The sequence below is a fragment of the Ictidomys tridecemlineatus genome, chromosome 13, assembly GCF_052094955.1.
Source record: "Ictidomys tridecemlineatus isolate mIctTri1 chromosome 13, mIctTri1.hap1, whole genome shotgun sequence".
Classification (NCBI taxonomy): Eukaryota; Metazoa; Chordata; class Mammalia; order Rodentia; family Sciuridae; genus Ictidomys; species Ictidomys tridecemlineatus.
In genome coordinates this window covers 10,696,412-10,708,594 of record NC_135489.1, presented here as the reverse complement: position 1 = coordinate 10,708,594, position 12,183 = coordinate 10,696,412, and the positions used below count along the sequence as shown (strand labels likewise).

The window sequence follows — 12,183 nt, the reverse complement described above, 5'->3', positions numbered from 1 at the left end:
ACACAGTGGAGTTCTTTTGTGTGTTCTCTCAGGCTAGGTGAAAAGAAAGTGTTTTCTTCTTTTTCTTTAAAGAAATTGTCAGAAAAAAAGATGTTTTCCCAATTAATGACTAATGAACTCAAGAATTATAGAAGAGTTACATTTCACTCCTCCTTGCTATTATTCGTAAGAGGTAGATCTTAGACTCGGTTACATCAGAAGTATGAAGGAATTTAAGCTTCACTTTCCTTATTCAGTTATTCAGTTATACTATAGCCAGAAATGTTAAAAGCAATTGTTAGTTTCTTTTGTTTAGGTTCTTTTATTTTTTTTTCCTTCACATTATTTTCCTTCCTTCCATCCTTTATTATTTCTTTTCTTTTCTTTCTTTCTTTTTTTTTGTAAGATGAACATTTCACATTGATTAATTTTTCCATGAATTTGGTCTGTTTCTCTTACCCTACTTATATGTAAGATAAGATACAAAATACTTAGATATTTATTTAGGACTAATTACTTTTTTTTTCAAGAAGTGTTTTGTGAGCAGTTTTGTTCGCTCTAACCATGACATTATTTGCATGAATGAGAGATGATGCATCTTTGTGTGTGTGTGCCTGTGCATGTGGCTGCATTTCATGTTGGCGTTTGGAGACAAACAAAAAAGACAAACAAAAGTCCACTGCAATATCCATAATTCTATTGGCGTTTTACATTTATGTAGTTTCATAATTCTTCATATAATATAGAAATAGATGTAGAGAGGGATGGGGTCGTGTGGCTCAGTAGTAGAGCACTTGCTTCACATGCATGAGGCACTGGGTTCCATTCTCAGCACTACATATAAATAAATGTTCCATCAACAAATAAATTTTTTTAAAATTTATATTTAAAAATGCTTAGAGAGAAAATCTGAGGGTATACGTTTATATATCAGGAGCCTGACAGGTTTGTATAGATTTTTAATATTCATGGCCCTCATACTGTTATAAGAAAGACGTATAAAAGCTCTTGAAAATATTTTAAGTTTATACAATTTTCTTTAAAAAGCATAAATGGATCTACCTACATTGTATATTAGCACATGTTTAAGAATTAGTTTTGATTCTCTTTATATTTATTAAAGTGCATATAATGAATTTTATTCCAAAATTCAAATCACAATGCCTTAAAGTATAAAAATATTTCTTTTACTTTAACTACATTATTACATCTCCAGTGCTAATTAAATATATGCAATTAAAAATATAAAATTTCAATATTATATATATATTCATTCCTGTGGTTATCATTAGTGATTTTCAAACTTTCAAGTATTTAAACTAAAAGTAGCAATATCAAACCAGCTCAGTTATAAGAAGTGGAGAAATACAACAAGATCTTGTGCGGTAAACATGGAAGAATATTCTGAGCCTAATTGAAAAAGAATTGTATTCTTTAAAGAAATAAATCCTTCCAAACTGGTATTGATTAACCTCTAGCTCATCCTATTAGGACTTGGGAGGCTAGAATTAAGAGTTTCACAACTAGTTTTCGTAAAATGAGGCGATTCTTGTTTTTGTTTTTCTTGCGTCTAATAAATTTATGAAATGTTGAGACACTTTGCAAATCCATAGAAATGCCAATCCTGGAAGACTTTGATGGCAAAAGTAAAATGGAGAAATGATCGCATTTTAAACTCACCTATAATAAAGTAGATGTGTTCCCCTGAATGGGATTAAGAGCTCCAGGTATGGAGAGATGCACAAGGGCCAGTGCTAGGGCTCTAGTCACTTCAGATACATGGTGCAGATACCACTGTGCACAAGAATGATGAAATTAATTATTTCTGATAGTTAAGTAAAAATAAACAAATCTTTAGACTTTGGAATCTGCCTACTTGAATATCTTACCTTCAATATTAGAGACTCTAAACTCACATGACTACAGTAACCTGATAGGTAAATTAAAAAGGAAGGTGACTGCAGTGAGCAGGAGCTTATCTGGCCCATTTCCAGGGAATAAACAATCTGCAAGTTCAGTCCTTGTGTACACTAGGAAAATGAGGCCTCTGTATGGTCATATATTCACCACACTTTACAGATGTTAGAAGGAGAATCTTGCCTGCATCATCTTTAATAATAAAGAATGGAAGCCATTTAAAACATTAAAAAATAAAAGCAAACAATCAAGTGCCCCAAGATACCTTGTGGGCTAAATTTATCTGCAGGTTTGGAATAACCAAAGAAGGTGTTGGCACCTCTTGATTAAATCAGACTAAAACCCACACAGATCTTATTTGCCATGTTCCTTTTGGTATTCACTCAAGCCAAAGATCTAAGCACATTTTCAAGATCAGTTAATGAGCTGACTTTAAGCAATTACAAAAGATATAATTTAATGCTCTTAATCTATCGGGAAATAACGAGGTGTTGAAGGGAACCAAAATTTTTCTAGCGATAATACAGCAATTTTTCATTGCTGTGTTTTAATAAACACAGTTTTATTAAGTATTTAACTTCTGGGTAGAAACTAGATATTTCATACTAGAAATGAACTGAATTGTGACTCAATATGGATTCTAGTACCAGCTGACCTTCTTAAGGTGTATTCTTTAGATTTTATAGTACTCCAATGTTTATAATGTTTACTCCATAGAAGATGACTCATACAATTCTTATTTTCCTAACAATATAAATTATGATCTATTTTAGTCTTTCAATTAAAATTTTAGGTGTGATGGAAAACCATGTTTACAGAATTATTTATGAAAATATGTTCCATTGTTACAATTATGAATTCATTATAGAACAAGCTATAAGGTATATCAAGTTAAAGATAAGAAAGACCTTAATCATATTCATATTCTAATTCCTAGAGAAGTTAGGAAATGTAAACAAAAGTCTTTCTTGGTATTTGAAGTGCAAAATAACAAATAATTATATCTGAATATCTACATCTGTTGGAATCCTGCTTTGAATATTGCAGTATGGACACACCTGGCTTTTATAGCTGGGTTTTGATTCTTATTTGCATACATGGAGTTTGTCATGAGATTAAGAACCAATCCCTTTACCTTTTTCTGAACCTCACTTTTATCACTGATAAAATGAGGGAACAAGCTTAAGTATCTTCAAAGATGTCTTATTTAGGTCAATTCATGCATAAGGCATTGAGCCCAATTATCCTCAGTGACTGTGGCTTCCTGCAAATTTAGTTTCTTAATGAAGCTCATTAACCCTTTTAGACCATTATTTGTACTCACAATTATGTTTTGAAAGAAATCTTTACACTACACACTATAACTTGTTTCAGACATTGTTAAATGTCTAAACCGAATAAACATGGCATGAGGATTATTCATTTCTACCCAAACCTATTCTCACACAAATACATTAAGAAATATTGTGCTTTATTTTGTTAATGAGGCCTATTTGTTTAGGATGTCCCTTATACAGCATCAATCTGAATTATGTTCATTTTTATTTAGCCTTTTATAAGGAGGAGACCTCCACACAGGCGCGCACACACACACACACACACACACACACCACACACTTGACTATAGGATTAGAATGACTGTTTTTCTGGGTGGGAATGGCATGAAGGAGATATACTTGTTACATTCCTTTCCAATCTTTCATATCTCAAAGTGGAAAGTGGAGACACTTATAATTCACAAGGATAATGACTGCTTCAGAATTCACCTTTGTGCATGAAGTAGTTCAAGTTCATAAAAAGAGGACTGCTCTTCTTCACCATAAGTATCTTCCAGGACAGTGAGAGTTCAATATTTTATTAAGCTTGCTTATCTTTCTAAAAAATTCACCTTCGAAGAAACTTGCTCATTTCATCAAAGCTTTCTTCCAAAGGTAGACAGTTTCCTCTCACATTTTTTTCCTTCTGGAATTTCCGTTTGAATATGAGTTTAGCCCCAAAGTTGCATACACCAGGGAGCTGTACTCTTGGCTCCATGCAGCTGCTGGAAGTAGGGTCATTCCTACATGCACATTTTATGTGTGTTAGGAGACCACTAAATATAATTGAGTGGCACTGGCTATAAAACCTGCAGAACCCAGGGCCAGCCAGCTCCCTAGATCTACATGCAGGGAGCAATCAGGTTTGTGCTGCTGAGAGCAATGCAGTGGGGGTGGAAGAAGGGGAAAGTATGTCCCAAATACAAACTCAAGTGGAGTAAGTGAGCGCAAGCTTAGGGAGCCCTCTTTCTGTTTAGGTGAGTAGAGAATTATATGAGAATCTTCCTTTGCTTTTAAATTTTTATTAAATAGTTATTTCTTCTTGGAAATTAAAGTTATCCAAATATTTTCCTGATTTTCTGCTACCTCCTCCTATCTACATCCTATTCATGTCCCAAGGTGCACAATAAATGTCCTGTTGGTTGATGCTTTTAGGACTCTGCAATAGTAAATCCTGAACCTCCCTGCCTGCTATTCTTTTACTGATTGTAACCTGATTTCTCTCTTTTACATAGTTACAGATGCACAAACACTTCCCTGAGGTCTTAACATTGCTTTCCTTTGAAGCTCCTTCAATGTGTGGCATTAAACCTGCCATAGAGCATGCACTCAATATATGTTTGGAGATAAGTTGCATTATTGTAAAATTCCACTTTTTTTTCCAAAAGATTCTATGACTTATCACAAAGTGATAGATAGAGCAATGTGTAGCAGAAATTTGCATTATTGCTTTTCTCTTTGAAGGTTTTAGAAGGCTTTTATAGAACAACTATAATTCAATAGACAGCATCAGCCTAGCTGTATTATTTCTGACAATTTTGATTTGAGTTGCTTTTTAAAAAGTAATTTGTGTTCCAACTATTCTGGATTCAGAGATACAATTGCACATCAGTAGTATCATATGCTATTTAAATAAGTAAGTGTTCTCTTGCTTTGGCATTTAATACCAAATCCAAATCAAATGTTTATCTGTTTGAGTTTGTTCTTCAGAAAGAAAATGTTGAGGAATTTGATATGTCGCAGCAGAAAATTAAATTTCTATTTTAAAATGTTAACCAATGACCCTCAACGTCTGAGAATATTCAAGCCCAGGGAAGAGCCCTGAATGTATGGAGGAGGTTGGAATATTAGGAGCAGCCTCATTTGCTGGGCAGAGCTAAAATGGATTCTTTACCTCTGATTCCCATCCCTACCCTGCACTATTTCATTTCTTTGGTATTTTTATAAGTGGTTCAGAGAAAAATATGTTACTTGCAAGCTCAGAGCTGGAACAGCATCTTTGACAACACAGACCAAAAGCCTCTGAGAGATCTTCCCTGAGGGTTTTCACTTACCTTTCTTCATGAGTGTGTCCAGTGCTCTTAAGCACTGGGACTCCTTAAAAGGCCTGTTGTCCCCTTCTTTATGTTACAAGGCATGAACTGGCCTCTTAGAGCTGAGGCAGCCACATCTGTCCTTTCTCACCAGTTCTTGCCATCATGCCAGGAGGATTTCAGACATGTGAGGATATTAGAAGAGGTAGAAAAGGGGGAAAGGGCACACTCTCAAAGGAGAGGGTCTCAGGAGAAGGATGGTACACCCTCCTGTCTACCAGTTTTGTTGGGGGTCCCAGGGATGTTCCCAAGGGTCCTGGCAAAGTCAACCTCTTGACCTCTGACTGACAGCAGGAGGATACCAGACTTTCAAGTCTGCACTATGTATAACAAGTCCTGGTCACTTTGATCCATGCTGGCTGATTCTAACTGGATCCTGTTCTTAGAGATTTTATAGTTAGGATGGATTATCCTTACTTCCCTGAGTTCCAGGACCTAATCTGTATAAGGGTCAGAAAAGCAACCCCCTTCCTTGAGGATAACTTATGTTCTTTATATGGGCCTTTCAGGTCTGCATCTCTTCTGCAGGTAATGTAACCTATCCTATTGAGGAAAGCCAAGCAGAGTTGCAGTTAATCACTTTTTAAAAATGAAAATATGTGGGGGTTAGTACAGTGAGCCCAGTTTAGAGAATTATCCCATTAACCTCATGTTCTCACCACTCACATGTGGGCATTACCTGTTACTTACCCAGAGGAACTTTTAAGGAAAATATTTTTTTCAATTTTATTAATTATCCTACATTTTAAAAATACTTATGTTGTGTTTAGTCTATCCCTTTATTCTGTGTATATTTTCTTTAAGTGTTATCCTTTCCATGTAATTATTCATTTTTGTACAAAGTTTGGATTTTTAGATTATAAAAGAGGAGTCCTTAAGTACATCTAAGAAGCAAAGCTGTGTTAGTTTAGATGTTGGATTCTTCTTAATTAAGAATTCTAGGTAGGACCATGGCGACCAGTGAGATCCTATTGAAAGTAGATTCCATGATGCTACATTGGTAACTCTCATCAAGAAATCTTTGAATCTGATTAATTTTTCTAATTATACACAAGGGATTTTCATATACTGTCAATGCCACAAATAGAGAATTTTGTAACCCTTATTTCTGAAATATTCTTAACATTTCCCTCATCAAGCCAGACTTAATGGAGAAGCTAGGGGGTTCTTATTCTAATGGAAACATGATTATTTTCCTTGATAAAACACCTCAGAGGAGCATTACACATGTGCCTTCAAGACCTTTTATCATGTGTTCCCTATTTGTGCTCCCACACTTGACATTGTGTAGGTGAGGCAATGTCAGGTGTGTGGAAATGTATCAGAGACCTCTGTGTTTTCAAGGTAGATTAGGAGGTTCCAGAAGAACTTCATGGTATCCATACCTTCCTTTTTCAAGATCATACAGCAAGGGGGCAGGAAAGATTTATCAAGTTAATGAATAGCTGTGTTGAGTGAGAATCTCAACCTTTTTGAGAGTTTATTTTTTTTCTGCCACATCTAAGTTTTCCTGCCTATGGCGCCCAGAAGTTTTTTGAATACTAATCTCTTTTCTGTTCATAGCTATCAAATACTTGATTGGTATCTTTGGTATTAAAGGAAGATTGGGATCTAGTGAATATGATTTTAATCTAATAAATAATCCCATCAGAAACTTCTAAATTGCATCAAATCTTCTTTGGAAGATAAATTATCTATGGAAATGTTTTCTACACTCAGAAAAGCATGAGAGACTAGCATCTATAAGCTTATAGATGGCAGATGGCACAGAAAAAAATAGTCTTCAACTGACCACCATATATATATACATGTATAAATATTATAAAATTAATTTAATAAGGAAATATGGATTTTATAAATATCCATTTGTAATAATGGTTTACATTTGTGTTTTTTGGATTGGATTTCCAAACAATGGGAAGCATCTTTGAAATTTTCTGTTAACTGTAAAACTTTTTTTTTTTTGTTTTTCTCATAAAATCAGGTTTTTCTAATCAACCAAAATCATGGGGAAAGCAGAACAGAGATAACCTAATAAAGCTCATCTTCACCCTCACCTGACCACACCTTAAACCTATGGAGCTCTTCCTTTATTTGTTGTTGCTAATGTATGGCTTCCTGCTAAGAATAAAATATGAATGACTCCCAGGTGCTAGAAGGCCCTGCAAGACTGGCCTTATGGCAATCACCACAGTAATGTGCATCTCTGTTTTTCTCGCTTTGTGTGCTACTTATGCTTTCCACACATAGCTTACCCTTTCCTTTTGCAAACCTGTACCTTGCTCACTCTTCATCAACCATTGTTCCTTCAGATCTGCACAAAGTTTACTCATCCTCATTAATGCTATTTCAGTGAAAGTGCTATCCTCTCATATAGGGACCATTCTTGGCCAACCCATAGAAAGGGTGTCTCTCATGAACTGCCTGTATTATTCCCCATCCCTACCATGACCCTATTAGTTGCATCTTTTTGCCAAGAGAAACCCAGAACTTCCTCAGTCTTGGACAATTGGATGACAGCTGGTCAGTGTGAGAACCAGAGTCAGCATTTTGGTTAATGAGCTTTCCTCATGCCTTTTAGAAACTGTAGAAAGTATTGTTTAAGGAAACTGTTTAAAACAGGAAGACAGAGGAATGGAGATGCATGGTTCAGGATGAAATTCTGAATTTGAGTTGAATTGTTACATAGAATCATTAAATTAAAGAAAGGAAAACTTGAGGAAAGGCACCACTGAAATACCTTTTAATGGTATCCAAATATTTTCTTTAAAATAAGCTTGTAAACAAAGATGGTATGAGATTATCCATCACATTATCATCTTCTCCAGCGGGAGTGGCCCAGTCAATGAGCAGTTTACAAATACCCTGCCCCGAGGGTAATGCTGGCTGGAATGCCAGCTTTCACTTCTTTATTCAAAAACATTTACTATGGGCCAAATGTGTCTTGGTCATCCTGAATACTAGTCTTTATGCTCTTGAGATTTTTAGTACAGAACAATCATAAGAACAGTTCTCATTCCAGAGACCACCCCATCAGGCAAAAACAGAAAAATGTATTTAAACATTTTTTTAAATGACTTGCTATGATCTTGCTATGAGGATTTTCACACAAATACTTCAAAGAACTCAGGAATAAAGCCAAAATTCAATACTTGGGTATCTGGAGAAAGATAGTGCCCCTGGCAGAGAAGTACATACTTGGGAAAACCAAGCCATTGTTGGCTGTAAGCATCCTGATACTGGGTGATCCTGAGAGTTGGATGGGAGAAGACCAGGCAGGCAGACCAGAATCAAGGGAAGTTTGGAGTTGGAAATGTAAATTTTTAAATGAAGCATTCATGTTAAGTAAGTAGATTAGGATGATAACTGGAATTTACATGGAGTTTAAAATGTCTGGTGTTGGAATTATTAGCATGGAATTCAATACTGAGTAGGTGGGGGTAGGGTGGAGAATGCAATGAAATGACCAGGAGAAGCTGGATTGGGTGAAGAGCAAACGTGTCTGAGTGCACAAGAAACCTGAGATGCTGACGCAAACAAGCCTGTGCCCTTATAACCAGTATACAAGGAATCACCATTAAGGGAAGAGGAGGGCAAGTAACATTGTCAGTAAGCGAAAAAATGAAAACGAACATACTTGGAAATGATCTATTCACCTTTCCAGCCCCTGTGACAGAACACCTAGTCGTGGGGTTAAACCAAGTGCCAGAGCAGGGGAAAACAAAGCCTGCTCTACTCAACTGGCCGCGGCGCATTGTAAATAAAATATCAGGCACTCTTCTTTCTTTCCCGGCCTCACGCGGGTCCTCTGTCCCACCCTGGGTGTAAATCATACATCTTGCAAGTTTTGCATTAGAGAGCCCAGCAGGGAAGGACATTTTCCGCAAGTAAAGAAAGTAGAACTAGGGCAGTCCGAAGAGATTGAAAGGGCAAAACTATCAAGCAAGAAAACTGTAAGTTCTGATTAGTTTTATGACTTTGCCTTCATGCCTCGGGAGCTCAATTGATCAAGGGCTTCCACGACAGGCAAAGCGGAGTGGGAGGGATGAAGCTTGAAAAAAATTCTCAAAACTCTCTCCAGCTTCGTGTTTTCAGATGCAAATAATTCGCGGAGAGATGGATGGACTTCAGCCCCTCCTACTTTCATCCCTCTTCTTTATTTTCCTGCGAAGGAATCCATCTGTACGGATCTGTCGGGAGGGAGGTGGAGGAGGGTGCCCGTGTGTGCGCGCGTGTGTGTGTGTGAGTGTGTGTGTGCGCGCGCGTGCCGGCTGAGCGGCTGGCTTCCTCTTCGCCTTCTTTGCCAACAGCCCTCACTGGGTCTCCAGGAGGTACTGAAGTCTCAGTGGCTCCCCGAGCCGGCCTCGGACTGTTCTGACAGCCGGCGCCCGACTGGATCAGCATCACCCTCTTCCGCTCCCCTCCCGGCCTGGGTCCCGCGCGCTCTCTCCTCTCCCGCGCTGCCCTCTCGCCCTCTCCAGGGACGCGCGCTCCCGTGTTGGTTCCGGACCTGGAGTCTGAGCCGCCTGGGCTAACAACCCGCGGGGCGGCTCGCAACCGGCTGAGGCAGACGCACCCGGGAACCCGAGGCCGGGGCAGGGTCCCCGCGCCCTGCGGAGTGGCCTGTGATTGGAGGAAGAGCCTGTGCCGGTGCGGCCCGTGCAGGTGCCAAACGGGTGGCTCGGGTCTGCCCCGCGCGCCGAGCTGCGCGCACTGGGTCCCGAAGCGCCCGCGGGCGCCGGGCCACCGAGCGCGTGTCCTTTCGGATGCAAACGCCCAGGTTCCTGGCGCCTGACGCCGCCGGGAGGTCAGCGAGGCCCCAGGTGAGTGCGATTGCCTGTCAGGGGCTGGGAGAGGCGCCTCTGGGCATATATGCGCCTTTGCTGTGAGCGTTTAGAAGCGGGACTAATCAGTGAGCAGAAAGCGGGCGGGGGCATCCATATGGAGTTTTCCCTGGCGTTCCCAAGTTACTGCGTGTTGCCGTGAGACGCTGTTCTGCAAGGCAGGACAGGCGTGTGGACCGAACTGGGGGCGCTCGGCCTTGAAAGCGTTGTTGACAGACACCAGGTGCGACGCGAGAAGTAGTTCAGGGTAATAGCAAATCCCGTCACTCTCCGGACGCAGAGGCAAACGCAGGCAGTCTGGACCGCTGTCCTCAAAGAGGAACCCAAACGGGCCTCTCCCTTGACCTCGGATTGATGGGGGCACAACTCCGCGCTGCTTATGCCGCCAGATTCTGCAGAGGTCTGAGGCTGGAAGGGGGTGTGTGCCTTCGATTTCAGGAGTCCTTTGAACCATCTGCGCTAGACACCTTCTGCTTTTTGTGAAGGTGGAACTCACCTAAGGTTGCTTTGCTTTTTCCTGTAATTAGTATTCTGCTGATATGGTGCATCTGCAGGTTTTGCCTTGGCTTCGCATCCAGCTTCCCTTATGCCTGGCTGTGCCTTAGGTGTGCGCTGGGAAAAGGGTGCCCTGCTTCTCTGAATGCATGGTGGATTTCTTCATGGGTGCACATGGTTCACGGCGGCTAGTTGTTGGTATTCAACCCTCCAGTGTGGATTAATGCAAAAGGACCTTTGTTCTGTATTTCTTCATGCCTTAGATCGTTAACCACTACGGATTTCTTAGATGTCATAGTTCAGGTGAGTAAAGACTAGTAATGAGTTCACCTAGTACTGGGAGAATGAGGAATTGTTGAGAAACCATCAAGGATTGAGTGTCTCAAGATTTTGGAGATATGCATCCTGAAACATGGATATTCTTAAAAGCTGTTTTATTTTCCAAGAAATATTTTGTCTTTATTAGTTCATTTATTAAGGGTAGTTTCTATAAGGAAGATTCTGCCTTTCATTATTTCTGTAACCAGACAGGTGTCCAGATTATTTTCATACAGAAGTAGATGAACACAACTTTATATTAAAGGAAAAAGAAAATGTATCATCAATATATGGCCCCTGCTAAGTGACACTGTGCATTATATGCATTTTAAAAATATTAACAGATAAACAGCAGTATATATCTAAACTTATATCAAGAGTTTAGGATCAGTGGCAACCTTTTTCTTTTAAAGGAAAGTTTTCATAGACATACTGCCAGCAGTATCAAAATAATTTTAAGCATATCTTTATAAATACAGGTTGTTAAGGAGTAAAAAAGAGTTAAGGAAAAAAAAATAGTTGCTTTCAGTAACTCATCAAAATCATTTCTTTCTGAAAGAACTAGTTTGACTTGTGTTGACCAAAGCTCTTTTCTTGTTTCTCTATGTAAAGGAGAAATTCACTAAGATTCATTTTCTTTATTTCTAGTTCTATTTGGAAAAGTATGAATTAAACTGGGAAGGCATGAAGGCAGGTAGTCAAGCAGGCAACTTTATAGAAGTCTTGCTTATATGTTACTATTTAATATGGACTGGTTGCTGGAGGCAATTAGGTGGTATTCACTGTTAATAGTTTTATCTGGCAGAGCTAGCTGAAAGTCTGCCTGTGGAAAGAAAAATAAAGAAAACAATAATCAGTAGAACAGCCCATCACCCTGTTAAAAACCATTAAGGTTTGCAGCTTTAATAAAAGGGCATTGTGCATTTACAACGTGAGATATTATTGTAATTAAGGACTGCAATAGGTCATTAGAATTGTGTTAACAATCAGTTGACAGACTCACAACTCTTCTTAAGTCTACTTTTATTGATTTAATAGCACAGAGCTTTTCCCTTTCTTATAAAAAGGTTCTTGTAAAGCACCTATATTACTGCAATTTACCCTTGAATTGACTCTAGATTTTAATATCCAATGAGGATCAGAGGGTTGGGAGCATGCTGACTTGGCCACTGTTCAGCCTTCCTTGGTTAAAAAATCAAACCACTGTCTCTTCTTAGGCAT

The 12,183-nt window shown here is 38.9% G+C and overlaps 1 protein-coding gene across 2 annotated transcripts in view; it reads left to right on the top strand.

Moving 5' to 3' along the window:
* Nucleotides 1-9,405: 9,405 nt before the first annotated feature.
* Nucleotides 9,406-12,183, top strand: part of Cdh7 (cadherin 7) — a 128,332-nt gene continuing 125,554 nt past the window's right edge. The window contains exon 1 of one of the 2 annotated variants that reach the window (XM_078029908.1): nt 9,406-10,128. The gene's annotated coding sequence lies outside the window, so the exon portion shown is untranslated. Of the gene's footprint in view, nt 10,129-10,253; nt 10,948-12,183 lie in introns of those variants that run through there. The other variant, XM_078029909.1, reaches the window with a different exon arrangement.